This window comes from Onychomys torridus, chromosome 10 (genome assembly GCF_903995425.1).
Source record: "Onychomys torridus chromosome 10, mOncTor1.1, whole genome shotgun sequence".
NCBI classification, from domain to species: Eukaryota; Metazoa; Chordata; class Mammalia; order Rodentia; family Cricetidae; genus Onychomys; species Onychomys torridus.
The window spans coordinates 21,907,532-21,921,960 of NC_050452.1; the positions used below are offsets into that span (position 1 = coordinate 21,907,532).

The following is a 14,429-nucleotide window of genomic DNA, read 5'->3' on the forward strand; positions in this document are numbered from 1 at the left end:
ACTTTTATCAACTACAAATTTAATAAAGACCTAATATCTAAAATATATTTAAAAACACACAAGAAACTGGACATTCAGAAAACAAATAATCCAATTACAAAATGAGGTACAGATCTAAACAGGATTCTCAGAAGAGGAAATACAAATGGCTGAGAAGCACTTAAAGAAATGTTCAACACCCTTAGCTATCACAGAAAGGCAAATCAAAACAACTTTGAGGTTTCACCTCATAGCAGTGTATTTGTCCTTATGTTGAGGTTTTGATCCATTTGGAGTTGAGTTTTATGTAGGGTGATGAGTATGGATCTATTTGTATTCTTCTATATGCAGCCATCAAATTTGAGAAATGCCATTTATTGAAGATGCTCTTTTTTTCCAGTATATATTAAAACTCGGGTGTCCATTGGCATGTAGAATTATGTTTGGGTCTTCCATTTGAGTCCATTGATCAATGTGTCTTTTTTTGTGCCAACACTATGCTGTTTTTATTACTATAGTCCTGAAGTATATATAGTTTGAGGTCAGGAAGGTTGATATCCCCAGCAGTTCTTTTATTATTCAGAAATTTTAGCTCTCTCTCTCTCTCTCTCTCTCTCTCTCTCTCTCTCTCTCTCTCTCTCTCTCTCCCTGTGTTTCTATATGAAACTGAAAATTATCCTTTCAAATTCTGTGAAGACTGTGTTGGAATTTTGATTGCTTGTGGTAGGATGGTCATTGTTACTGTAATGACCCTACCAATCCATGAGGATGGGACAGCTTTCCAGCTCCTGATATCTCCCTCAATATTTTCTTTTCTTTTCTTTTTTAACTTTTTTGAGACAGTGTTTCTCTGTGTAGCTTTGTGCCTTTCTTGGATCTCACTCTGTAGACCAGGCTGGCTTGGAACTCACAAAGATCTGCCTGCCCCTGCCTCCTGAGTGCTAGTATTAAAGGCGTGCACCACCGCCCAGCCTTCCTCAATTTCCTTATTCCATCTTAAAGTTTTTAATTATACAAGTCTTTGACTTGCTTGGTTAGAGTTACCCCATGATATTTTATGTTTTTTGAGTCTATAGTGAAAGGTATTGCCTTTCTGAATATTTTGCATATTATTTTGTATTTTGCTACTTTGCTGAAAGTGTTTATCAGCTAGAGAGTGTTCCTGTTAAAGTCTTTATGCATACAATCTTTGTCACCTACAAATAAATCTACTGTTTCTTTCCTTTCTATTTGTAGCCCCTTGATCTCCTTGAGTTGTCTTATTTCTCTAGCTAAGACTTCAAGTGCTGTATTGAATAGCTGTGGAGAGAGTGGACAGTCTTGACTTGGTGCTGATTTCAGTAGAAATCCAGGTATGTTGCTTGTATTCCTAGTCCCTCCAGGACTTTTGCCATGAAGGGGTGTGGGACTTTGTCAAAGGTCTTTTCTGAATATACTGACATGATCATGTGCTTTTTGTCTTTCAGTTCGTTTATTTTGTGTATTATATTTATCTATTTACATGTGTTGAATCATCCCTGAGTGGCTGCGATGAGACCTGTTTGACCCTGGTGGATGATCTTTTTGAAGTGTTCTGGTATTTGGTTTGCAAGTATTTTATTAAGAGTTTCATCTATGTTTCATAAGGGAGATTGACCTGTATTTCTTTGGTCTTTATGTAGCTTAAGTATCAGGATAACTGTGGCCTTGTACAAAGAATTGGGCAATATTCCTTCCGTTCCTATTGTGTGGACTAATTTGAAAGTATCAGCATTAACTTTTCTTGGAAAGTCTTGTAGAATTCTGTGATAAAACTATTTGGTTCTGGGCTTTTTTTTGGGTTAGAAGAACTTAAATGACTGCTTCTGTTTCACTAGAGTTTATGGAGCTGTTTAAACTGCTTATTTGACCTTGATTTAACTTTAGTAGGTGGTATATGTTGAGAAAACTATCCGTTTCTGTTATATTTTCCAATTTGGTGGATAAAGGTTTTTAAAGCATGTCCTTATGATTCTCTGGCTTTCCTTGGTTTCTGTGGTTATGTCCCTTTCTTTGTCACTAGTTTTGTTAATTTTAATATTCTCTCTCTGCTTTTTAGTTAATTTCGATAAGAGTTTGATATTATTTTTTAATTAATTCTTTGGGAATTTCACATCATGCATTTAGATCCTGGTCATCTCCCAGTCCCTCTGTTTCCACCCCTGACTCTTATAGTGCCTGTTCCCCCTCCTCTCCCCCCAACAAGAAAAGCTAAGCAGGGCTTCCATACCGGCTGTAAACATCATCACAGATCTCCGCTGCTGTATGACCATAGATCCAGACATGGTCCTCAGAAGCAGCCTGGGCGCAGATGCAGCTGTGGCCCCAGGTGGCAGTTCAGGCCACTCATAATGGCATCACTTTTGCTGCATGGTGGTCATTGGGCCCAATACCACCCCATTTTGGGGCCCAGACCTGGTCATCCACATGACCTTGCTGGTAATCAGCACCATGGACATTAACACAGACTTTGACTGCAACAGGGCCATGGACCCAGACATGGCCCCTAGCTGCAGCTCAAGCCTGGACCACTCAATGGGCCTGGGAAGCCAGCCCAGGCCATGCAGATCAAGATACTCCCTGCAGTGGCATGGCCCTCAGGCACCTACATGGTCACGTGTGACAGCCCCAACCCCAACCATCCTCACAGCGCTTGTTGGTGGCAAAGGCCATGGACATTGTCAGAGACAGAGGCTGCTGTAGGGCCCTGGACAAAGACATGCCCTTGGCAATAGCCTAGGACTGGCAGACACCATGTCCCTGTGTGGCAAACTGGTATCCCTCATTAGCCTGTTGTTCACGGCTTTTGCCTCTTCAGATACATCTTCTCTATAGAACATGAACCTCTCTCTGCCTCTCCCTTTCTCCCATAATCTACCATAATGGTGCCCAACTGCCAGATGCTGCATGGCCCCTGGCCTGCTGTGGCTTCTTCCTGATGCTTCCAGCTCCTCCATGGTAATGGCACCAAACAGCAGGGTTTGACAATCTTTTGGATGTTCTCGAACCAACTCTTTGTTTCATTGATTCCTTTTGCTGTTGGTGGTTGGTTGATTCTGTTTTATTGATTCAACCCTGAGTTTGATTATTTCTTGTAGTCTACTCCTTTTGTGTATTATTTCTTTGTTGTTGTTCTAGGGCTTTTAGATGTGCCCTTAAGCTAATAATATGAGATCTCTCCAATTTTATTTATTTATTCATTCATTCATTCATTTATTTATTTATCTATCTATTTATCTATCTATCTATCTATCTATCTATCTATCTATCTATCTATCTATGTAGGGCCTTAGTCTTGTGAACTTGTCTCTTAGAATTGGCTTCATTGTGTCCCATAAGTTTAGGTACATGCTCTTTTCATTTTCATTGAAATATAAAACATTTTAAATTTCCTTTAAAATTTCTGTCTTGGTCCATTCTCTATTCCATTGTCATTAGTTTGTAAACTTTCTGTTGTTGATATCCAGGTTTAATCCATGGTGGTCAGATAGGATGCAGGATATTCTTTCAATTCTTTTGTGTCTATTCAGACTTGCTATGTGTCCAAGTATATGGCCAGTTTTGGAGAAATTGGGTGAGGTGCTGAGAAAGAGATCCATTCTTTTATGTTTGGGTGAAATGTTCTGCAAATATCTGTTAGGCTGATTTGGTTTTGATGTCAGTTATCTCCAGCATTTCTGTGTTTAGTTTTTGTCTGGATGACCTATCTATTGAGTGGGATATTGAAGCCACTCATTATGATTGTGTGAGGGTTGGTATGTGATTTAAGTTGTAGAAGTATTTCTTTAAGAACTTGGGTGCCTCCAGAGTATTTTTGCATCTTTGTTTGGTTTAGGAATGAGGGTAACTGTAGCCTCATAGAAGGAGTTTGGTAATATTCCTTCTGCTTCTATTGGTGATCAGATGGCCAAACACCCTAACTGTTGTGCTGAAACTCTTATCCAATAACTGATGGAAGTGGATGCAGAGATCCTCGGCCAGGCTCCAGGTGGAGCTCCAGGAATCCAATTGTCAAGAAAGAGGAGGGAATTGTTGAGACCAAGATTGGAAAAGCACAGGGACAAATAGCCAAACTAATGGAAACACATGAATTATGAACCAAAGGCTGTGGAGCCACCAGCTGGAACAGGCCCTCTGGATAAGTGAGACAATTGAATAGCTTGAACTGTTTGGGAGGCATCCAGGCTGTGGGACCGGGACCTGTCCTTATTGCATGAGCTGGCTGTTTGGAACCTTGGGCTTACACAGAGACACATACTCAGCCTGGAAAGAAGTGACAGGACCTGCCTGTACTGAATCCACCAGGTTGAATTGAATCCCCAGGGGAGTCTTAGCCCTGGAGGAGATGGGAATGGAGGGGAGGGGCTAGGGGGAAGGTGGGGCGGGGGCGGGAGGGGGGAGGACAGGGGAACCCATGGATGATGTGTAAAATTAAAACACAAATATAATAATAAAAAAAGAACTTGGGTGCCCTTGTAAACTCAAGACACAGATATTTAGAATTGCAATAACCTTTTGATGGACTTTTCCTTTGATGAGCATATGGGATCCTTTCCTATCTCTTCAGATTCATATTTGTTTGAAGTCTGTTTTGTCAAATACTAAAATGAATTCTCTGACTTGTTTCTTGGGTCCATTTGCTTGGAATATAGTTTTCTGTCACTTTGCACTGAGACTACCCTTGACATTTAGGTATGACTCTTGGATGCAGCAGAAGGATGGATGCTGGTTTCATATGCAATCTGTTAGTCTGCATCATTTTACTGGAAGTTGAGACCACTAAAGTTGAGAGACCAATGACCAGTGTTTGCTTATTCCTGTTTTGTTGTTGTTGTGGTGGTGGTGGTGTGGGTGTTCACCACCTGATTTGCTGCTCTGAGATTATTTATCCCTTGTGTTTTCTTGATTGTGGTTAGCCTGTTCAGACTGAGTTGAGTCTTGATCTTTGACAGAGGTGAGGACTGAGGAAGGAAGGAAGGCTGTGGGAGAGGATCTGCTTAGTCCCTGAGGCTGGGGGCAGAGACAAGGAGAGGCACAGCAGGCAGTCTGCTACAAAGCTGGGGTAAGACTGAAAATTAGAACTGGAGGTTGGGAAGGAGAGTGAAAATCCCTTACCTGATTCTCTGGCCAGCATAGGCAGCAGGTTTCCAGGGAGAGAGGGCTCAGGTGTTGTCAGGTAAAACAAAAGGATGGGGTGAGGAAGGAAGGCTGATTTTCTTGCTGTTCAATAGACAAATGAAATCACACCGCTCTCTGCGTAACATGTCTAATTGAATACATGAAAACCCACTGAAAGCTCTCACTGTGTTCTACAGGAACCTAGGTGATGGGTGCCACGTCACTGCCCAAGTACTTCTCCCCGACTCTGCCCTCGCACTAGCCCTGCTGCCCTCTTGCTGTTCCGTGAGAGCCCCATCAGAAACATCCCATTTATTCTTCCTTCTCTTTGGGCCTCTTTTCTCACCAATTGCTGCTAAGGCTTCACTTCATGAGGCCCCGACTCTGTGAAACAAGAGTCCTGCTTTGGCCTCTTCTTGGACTGGTGTGCTCGGTGACCTCCATCCCATGCAGCCTCCTTCAGACTGAGCTCTTGCTCTTGTCTTTGTGTCTGGGGTGCAGCAGACAAGAAGCATACACCCCCTTTAGGTAACTATGCACTGGATACCGTATGACAACAACTGTTCTAAAGATAATGAGCACCCCCACTTCCATCTGTGGAAATTGGGGGATGTACAGGAAGGAGTAAAAGTCAGACTATCCAAGCAAGAGCTTGGAGGATAAGGCAGAAGAGCATTCTATGCAAGGGAAGGGGCTATGAAAAGACACATATTATTCTTAGGCCTAGAACAAAGACCTATGTGTAAATTCCTCTCCAATGCACTGAGTATAAAATTCTAAGTCAAGACATGTTTTTGAACAGAAATCTATTCAAACCAAGTTTTAATTCAAGGTTATTTCAAAGTCTTAATATTTTTTCATATCTAATCTTTAAGAGGGAAGACAGTATCACAGGTTTTAACAGGCCTGTGATACCAGTGAACGTTTACTCGGGTCAAAAAGACCAAGACACTAGAGGACCAGGGAAGAGAAGTGGCATAGATCTACCTAAGGCTATTGGGGACTGCGGTAATTCTTCTGTGTGTCCGGGAAATCTTCCAACAGAGAATGCAGGCTGCTGTCGGGAAGCATGGCAGAGCCATGGTGCCTTATGGGGAATGACACCAAGGAGACCAGGGTGGTCCTGGCTTCCTTCCGATTCGCTGAGTGTCTTGAATGGGTCTTATGCAGGAGTAATGGAAAATCAGCTGTAATCACATTGACAGAATACTTTTCATGCTTCAGAGCTTAAGGTTTGCTGAAGCTGAACCCTACAAACATTCCCAGCCCGCTATGAGATCAAACTGGAAGAGACCTGCCTTAATGTGATGAAAACCTTGACCTAACTTGCTGAGCCACACAGCACTTCTGCACTCATACATGCAAGACACAGTGCACTAAAGTGACTTTGGATAAATTGATTTCATGTGTTTATTTCAAGAACTCTCTCTCTCTCTCTCTCTCTCTCTCTCTCTCTCTCTCTCACACACACACACACACACACACACACACACACACACACACATACACACACAAACCAGTTTGGAATCATTCTGTTTGCTTTCCAGTTCCTACCATAGACCTCGATGAGGGCAGGGACAGGGTCAAACCTCTGGTCTTCCATGTTCTCAAAGGGACATGTTAAAGGCTTTAAAAAATGATCTGTGCCTATAACTGTGGCTCTCCCAAGAGATTTTAAATTTACTGCATGTCTTACCAGCAAACATTTTGGTGTGTCTATGGTATGTGGGAGAATGTATGTGTGTGAAAAGTATGTGTGTGCATGTATGTGAATGTGGCATGTGTGCAGGCATGTGTGTGCTGCAACTTGGATATGAAGGTCAGTGGACAAACTTGGGCCAGTCTTTATCTTTCTCCCTGTTTGAAGCAGTGTGTCTTTCCCTATTTGCCTCTGCAGTATACACTTCAGGCTAACTGGCCCACCAATTTCTGGATAATCCTCCTGACTCTGCCTCCTATCCCACCCTAGGATTGCTGGGTTTACCAATGTGATTACAGTTCTAACTTTTACCTGACTTATGAGAGCCTAACCTCAGGTCATCAGGCTCATGCAGAGCAAGATGGCTTCTTTCTTCCTTCCTCCCTCCCTCCCTTCCTTCCTTCCTTCCTTCCTCCCTTCCTTCCTTCCTCCCTTCCTTCCTCCCTCCCTCCCTCCCTCTCTCCCTTCCTTCCTTTCTTTCTTCCTTCCTTCCTTCCTCCCTCCCTTCCTTCCTTTCTCTCTCTCCTTCTTTCTTCTTCTTCTTCTTCTTCTTCTTCTTCTTCTTCTTCTTCTTCTTATTATTATTATTATTATTATTATTATTAGCCACCAACCCATCTCCCTGCCTGTATTAAACACCTATGAATCTCATTTGATAATTTTTCTTATTACCCTCACATTATTACCAGCTGCTAGGTTTTTTTTGTTTTTTAATCTGGAAATTGAGCTTTTTGGAAAGTTAATAATAAAAAGATGCATTTCTGTATTTTTGCAGCATTGTTACCATAAATATTGGTCATAGATTGGCCAATGTCCTGTTATATAGGGTGAGATGAATTTCCATTTTTGTGAGCAGGGTAGAAAGAAAATGAGATTTTACAAACACGAGTCTGTGTCTCAACCTTGCTCTGGTCCCCAGAATGTGTATCATTTCCTACAGTTAGAATTAGTATGTTTTATTCTTGTTTATTTTTTTGTTGGTAAAATGTAATACTGTAATATCAAACAAATGGGGCCTTAGGAGACCCAACAGCAGGGCTTGTGTTTGTATCTCACAAGTCTTATTGCTTTGTTTCAGGGCAGAGCTTTACTATTAATTATTAAGTATCTTTGCGCTTTGCTCACAAGTATGTGTGTGTGTGTGTGTGTGTGTGTGCGCACGTGAGCTCGGTTTTATCAGACAGTGGAGTTCATCAACCCATGATGTTTTGCTTTTGAGTCAAAGTTTCTCAGAAATAGATTTAATAGTCGTTACAGGTATTATCAATATCTTTATTAATATGAGTTTTGACTTATGATCTATTTCCCTTTAAATTCTAGCTAATAAAGGTATACCAAACAAGTATTTGTTCCTTTTAAACATGGTCACATTGTATATTATGAATGATAAGTGATTTTTGTGGTGAAATTTACATTGTTGTATCCCCAGTAATAAAATTCATTGATAGTAACCATTATCATCCAACTGCTTCCAATATCTTGAGAATGGCAGTTGATATTATGAGCAGAGTAGGAATAACTGAACTTTAACCAACATGCCTAGGCTTCAGAGAACAAGAATATCAAACAGAGTCCATTTACAGTAGAGGCAAGAAAGAATCTTTTGAATTATTGAGTGTGACATGGTGGGTTTATGTTGGAGAAACTGAGGCCGAGTCAGTGAGACAATGAGTATTATGAGAGAGAAAGCACCACCCCTCAGGCTATCAAGCTTTTGCCTGTGCTGGATCCTCTTTCAGACCCATGGCTTGAGTCTCTTGTTCTCAACTACAGTGTCAGAACTCTGAGGTTGGGGAATACAAAGTCCAGTTTTCTCCTAGGACTCACAGATCCTGCAGACCAGGAATATGAGTAATGCCTGGTGTGGTTGGCCTGTCCTTCTTCACTGGGATGATTTAACAGGTATAAATAGTTCAAAGTGCATAGTGCTAGATTACATCAGAGAATTCTTCTCTAAGTCTCTGGCATCATGAAAAGGGTCTGGGTCAGGAGAAGGGATGGATGGCTGTCCTGTATGTGACATTTTATGTGGCATTGGCTATACCAAGGTGGCCTCAGAGTAAGGAGACTCCTCCATAATGACTCAGGGCTCTAAGAACAAAGGCCATACTGAATGAGGCAGGAGTTGCTTAGTCTTCAATGGACCATTTAAATATTGTCCCCAGTAGTTCAACAACCACTTGCTTCATCAGGCTTAAGAAAAGGGAGACTCCACTTCTGATGGGAAAATCATCATGTAAGAAAATATCAGAGCAAATGTTTGCTGACAACATGTTAGGTGCCAGACAATAAACCCTCAAGGAGATAGAGGCCACTAGGATCCATTCTCCTTCTTCAAAGCCTTTCTAGTGTATAAAGAACCAAGGCAGATGTTGCAAGAGCTATCTGTTAATGAGAATACAGAAATGGATATTTTGAATGTATAGTAGGGAGGACAGGTGAGTGAATGAAACCACATAACATGCAGAAACTCAAAGGACAGATAGCATTGTGATAGATGGTGACAGTATTATGGCAGGTTATTGTTCAAAGGAAGGGTTGCATAATGCATAGATCTAAGAAAATGTATCTCTGCAAGGAATTCATCAAATAGATTTCTATCTCTCACTACAGGGAAATTAAATCCAGATGGGTCAAGGCAAAGCTTTAAAATGAGTAGAAACAACATGGATGAAATCATCCTGCCCTTGAAGTTGGGAAGGATTTCTTCATTAGGATACCCAAATCATTCATTACTGGTCTCCAGTGGAAATGAAAAACATTTGGTTATCAAACAATATCTTAGAAAATTAAAAATATAAAAACAGGAAGATATTTGTAATGTACATCTCACTGAACTATAAACCAGCCTGCATCTCTCTCTCTCTCTCTCTCTCACTCTCTCTTTCTTTCACTCTTTCTCTCTCTTTCTCTCTCTCTCCCTCTCTTTCTCTATCTCTGCCATCCATCTATGTATAAGTGTATCTATCTGTTGTCTAGCTAGATACCATCAATCTATCCATTATCCATCCATCTGTATCATCTACCAACATAAAAATAAATGAGGAAAAGGACTTTTAGTTAACAGAAAAATGGGCCCAAGGAATGCCATTTTACTGAAGACAAATATATATATGAATAATAAAAAATTGCTACATTGTTTATTAGCAATTATGGTACAGATTTGATTGGCAAAAAGTATCATGTTACACCATAATGGGCTAGGCACCACTAACTGGAAAATGTGCCAAAGAAAAAGCTGATATACATTTGGAAAATCTCATGGCATTTGAATAAAAGACCTACATTCCATCCCTCAAGGTGTCCTAATAGTCTTCATTTGCAGACACTTGGCTTGTAATGTTTTGGTCCCACTATAGAGTGAGGCATCAGAAATGACCCTGAAATGCCTTGTCAAATGAGAATTATGAATTGAAAAGGGAAATTAGGGCCCTTATACATTTCAGTTAAAACCATCCTTTAACTTTCTTCCTGAAAAAAACAAAAAACAAACAAACAAACAAACAAACAAAAAACCCAACTCTCCCTGTAGTTGGAGTTTTCCTGCCTGGCCCACAGTCAGGACAAATCTCTCCTACCGGCCAGGCCCATAGACACTCAGACCCAACCAAGTAAACACACAGAAACTTACATTGTTTACAAAATGTATGGCCGTGGCAGGCTTCTTGTTATCTACTTCTTCTATCTTAAATCAACCCATTTCTGTTAGTCTATACTTTGCCACATGGCTTGTGGCTTACTGGTGTCTTTATCTGTTGCTTCTCATGGCAGCAGCTGGCAGCGTCTCTCCTCAGCCTTCCACTTCCCATAATTCTCTTCTTTCTTGTCCCACCTATACTCCCTGCCCGGCCACTGGCCAAACAGTATTTTATTTATACAGAGTGATGTCCACAGCACTTCCCCTTTTCAGCAGTTATCAGTTGCCAGTAGTTCCTCAGCTATGGGTGGGAGGTTGTGATCACCTCCCTCCATGCTGGCATTGTCTGGCATGATTTTATACAGGTCTTATGTGTGTATTCATACTTGCTGTTAGTGAAAGAGTGCCACCTCCCTGGTGTGTCCAGGAAACAGTATTTCTTATAGTCATACGACCTCTGAATCTTACTTTGTTTTTGCCTCTTCTTATACTATGACCCCTGACTTGAGAGGAGGGTGTGTGATACAGATATCCTGCTTAGGACTGGCCATTCTGCAGTCTTTTATTCTCTGAACATTGGCAAGTTATGGTTCTATGAGCTAATTGTCATCTACTGCAAAATGAAGCTTCTGTTAATGAGGGTTGACCACTCTCCAGTGGCTGGACTGGCACCCATGATTTTATGAACAGCAAGACTTACACTCAGTGTTTTTTTTTTTTTAAAGAAGACACAAAGTGGAGGCAAATATGATCAAAATAACATTGCCTGGAATTTTCACATAATTAATAAATAAAATAAAACAAATTAATTGGACTTGTGGTAGCTTCCACAGGGAGATGGGTATGTTTGCAACTGGACTGGCAGAACTGAGTTTTAAAGAAATGGAACCCCATTCCTGTGACACTTCTATGGTATTACATCCAGCAGCCATGATAATAGGTTTACTTTTTTAGAAAAATTTTGTGTAGACTCTCGGATACCACTTTCTAGCTGCCATTCAGGATTATTAGAGAAAACATATGAAGTGAATATATAGAAATTGATCAGGTTCTTGAGACATATGCTGCTGTCTTTTTTGTCCAGCTTATTTGTGGGGAGCAGAAATGTGAACCAATGAATAGGGAGTTTGCATGGGGATTGGGGAAGTATGGGGCAGAGAGAATATTTGTAATGAAGAAGCATTGCTGGCCACAGACCTTGTCGTACTTGGCCTTGAGGAAGCTGAGACAACTGAAAAAATCGTTGTTGACTTAGTAGAAAAAGATGACTTAAGGCACACCTCCATGAGATGGAACCCATACCCAACACTGCTTGAACAACCAAGATTCAGAGACTATATAGCCCAGAGACCGAGGGTAAGACCAAATACAACCAGTTAAAAAGAAAGACAATGATAAAATGTCCTCATCATTTTCTGTTATATTCATATATCCATGCCTTGTTCATCCTTTGTAAGAGAAGCTTCCTCCTGCTGCAGATGGGAACAAAGACAGAAACCCACAGTCAGACATTACACATAGATAGATAGATAGATAGATAGATAGATAGATAGATAGATAGATAGATAGACAGATCTTGGAACGCATCACTCGAAATGGAATGTCTTCATCAAATCCTTCCCCTCAGAGTTCAGGGAACCCTGCAGAAGAGGAAATGGAAAGAATGTTAGAGCCAGAGGGGATGGAGGGCACCAGGAGAACAGTGTTCTAGGAATCAACTTCGTAAGGCTCATATGCACTCACAGAAACTGAAGTAGCAAGCACAGGGCCTACACGAGTCTGCACCAAGACCTCTGTGTGTATATTATAGTTCTTGTTTTCATATTTTCATGGGATTCTCAGATGTGTGAACAAGTGGGTCTAATTCTTGTGCCTTCTCCTGGGCTCATTTCATCTGTTGTTTGTCTGGTCCAACTTCAATGTGATGGTTTTTGTTTTATCTTATCGTATTTTATTTTGTTATGCTTTGTCATTATCCCTGGAAAGCCTGTTCTCTTTTAATGAGAGAAAGAAAGGCAGTGGGTCCCAATAGGAGAGGATGTGGGGAGGAACTCTGAGGAGCAGAGGTGGGAGAATGGTAATCAGAATATATTATATAAGAAAGGAATCTATTTTCAATAATAATGGTGGGGGGGGGGTTGAAAGATAGCCAGAGTGGGAAGTGCACAGAAGAGGATAGGATGGAATTTAGCTGTTAGAACAGATTGATAGTTGATGGAATGAGGCTTGGATTCAGGAGATTGTGGGTAAGTACAGGGCAGCAGAAAAAGTACAAGGGGTTCCTGATATTTCTACCAGCTTTCTATGACAACTAAGGCTGATTGGAAATGCCCAGATGTGGGAAACTTTGCTAAGTAGAAAGTAATAGTGGGATGGTAAGAAGGAGTCTGATTTTGTTAGTTGCAACATAATTCTTTTATCTACATGTCCTTGATGACATCATCAAACAGATCCTGTGAAGGCTCCAACCTTCTGAATAAACACAAAGGGAACAGTCTGGACCATTGGAAGTTCTCTCAGATATACCTGATGACATTAACTTGGAGGGAGTGTTCTTGCTGCAAGCCTGCCTTCCATTTTACCTCAAGATCCAGTCCTCCATGACTTCACTTTTTTACAGGAACTCCTGATCCTAAGAACTCAGTTTGGAAGCAACTTATTTGCATCACCTTTTCCACAATGGTTAAATCAGATCACCAAGAACAGGCCAGTCAAATAGAAGTCACGCTTCAAAGGCCTGACCAAAGCAACCACTGTTCCAACAACAGGCATCAGAAATCAAGGAGAATGAGGGAAAAGCCAAAACAATATTGGAAAACATGAGGAAGCTGGTGAAGGAACTGTTCAAAGAGATGAATCAACCCTCCACAGGAAATATCCTGTGTGGAAAACACTGGTAAACTCTTTCCTCAATGTGCAAAAGATAAAATAGAAATTTATTCATCCAAAGTTAGTTCTCGGTGATCACACAAATGGCCTGCAGCCTTCCTCACTGTCTTGCTAAATGATGCGAGGATCCTTTGAGTGGTTCTATTTCATCCCAGCACTGAGTGGTGTCTTAACTATTGCAACTACAATAAGTATTCGTTTGTATAAAGCACGGGACATTGCCATGTCACATTGTCCATGGTTATCGTACTGCTGTATCCTTATGTCATCTTTACAGTTACATTAAAAGAGCAGATAGTTTTTAAAGTAATGGAACACCAGCTCTAATGTGAGTCTATTTCTAGATTTGCACATGGATTCTCTGACATTACAGCACATTCTGCAGAAGTGCTTTTGCTCAAGCATGCCCTTTACCAAGACTGACTAAAGCAGAGAGTTTCCAGCACTGATTGCTTAGCCTCCTCCTCCTCCCTGGCTTCTCCTCAGAAATTACTGATCATTTTTGTTGTCTTCAGAATTTTCCTTTTCCAGAATGTTACGTAGTTGGATTCACACAGTAGGTACCATTTCAGATTGGCACCTTTAACATTTAAATCTTCATTAAGGGACCCATACACAGCGTGGGTTGGGGGAGGACTTCCTCTGGTACCCTAGATTAGACAAAAAGCACAACCAAGCACCTATTTTCATAGAGAGATCCTTTATTAAGTGGAGAAGAAAAATAAAGTGGCTGACTGGTGATTCAGGCAGAAAATAGCATCAAAGGACTTTGCAGGTGTGAGTTTTAAGAGGAAAAATAAAAGGAAGGTCTGGGTTAGAATGGGCTAGGGTGTGGTGGTATGTTTTGATTGGGCATGTTAATTAGGGAAGTCAAAGGGAGCTTTTGATTGCTGGATTTCAGTACTTTGATAGCTGGACCTTGGTGATCAGCCTTCGGAATGAGTCTGGCATAAAAAAGTATCCAAATAAGGGAATCGACCTTGGTGGCTAGCTTTAGGGATGAAACCTATGGTTTACAAGGGACAGGGAAAGAAGAAAGGCAAGGCCTGCCGGAGTCATGTTTGCCATGCCTGGGCCCGCCAGAGCCTT

General features: G+C 41.1%; 1 pseudogene; it reads left to right on the forward strand.

Annotated features, from left to right (window-relative positions):
- The first annotated feature begins 2,367 nt into the window (after nt 1-2,367).
- Nucleotides 2,368-13,351, forward strand: LOC118592282 (annotated as a pseudogene).
- Nucleotides 13,352-14,429: the final 1,078 nt, after the last annotated feature.